The 529-nt window shown below is 29.7% G+C and overlaps 1 protein-coding gene across 1 annotated transcript in view; it reads left to right on the forward strand.

The window, feature by feature from the left end:
• LOC117109848 (partitioning defective 3 homolog) overlaps window positions 1-529 on the forward strand; it is a gene marked incomplete at its 5' end in the record, with an annotated part of 82,273 nt that overhangs the window by 72,401 nt on the left and 9,343 nt on the right. The window lies entirely within an intron of this gene.

Below are 529 nucleotides of genomic sequence, written 5' to 3' on the forward strand. Positions count from 1 at the left end.
CAAACTTAACTCTCTACCACATGTGGTTGCAAAGATATAAGGGCCCTATTACTATGAATTTTGACCCTGACCTTTGACATTTTGCCACATTTAAAAAAATGTGTTACCATGCCAAAATGATTCTAGGGCCACCCTGAACCAATTTATGAAGTCAATATTCTCTTTACCTCAAATGCATACAAAACATGGTTTGACTACTAGGGTATTGAGGTCAACCTAGGATTATTTGACACAAAATTACCTAAATTATTTAATTCATTGTATTTTACATTCATTATTAAAAAAAAAGTTTAAAATCCAGTATATTTTGGTACTTTTATATCATATAAGCATACCAGTATATTAATTAATAAATAAAATAATTTAGATTGTAGATTGTTTTGTATTTTTAGATGTGTACGTCCGTCACAATTCAGACAAGTACGTCCGTCACGATAAAATTGTACGTCCGTCACAGTAATTTTATGGTGTTTTCATAGAGAAAATGAAAAAAATTTAATTAAATTTTTATTCTGCTAGAAAGCCCACA

The sequence above is a fragment of the Anneissia japonica genome, unplaced genomic scaffold (genome assembly GCF_011630105.1).
Source record: "Anneissia japonica isolate Jap-2015-1 unplaced genomic scaffold, ASM1163010v1 scaffold585_len4108843_cov191, whole genome shotgun sequence".
In the NCBI taxonomy this organism is placed as follows: domain Eukaryota; kingdom Metazoa; phylum Echinodermata; class Crinoidea; order Comatulida; family Comatulidae; genus Anneissia; species Anneissia japonica.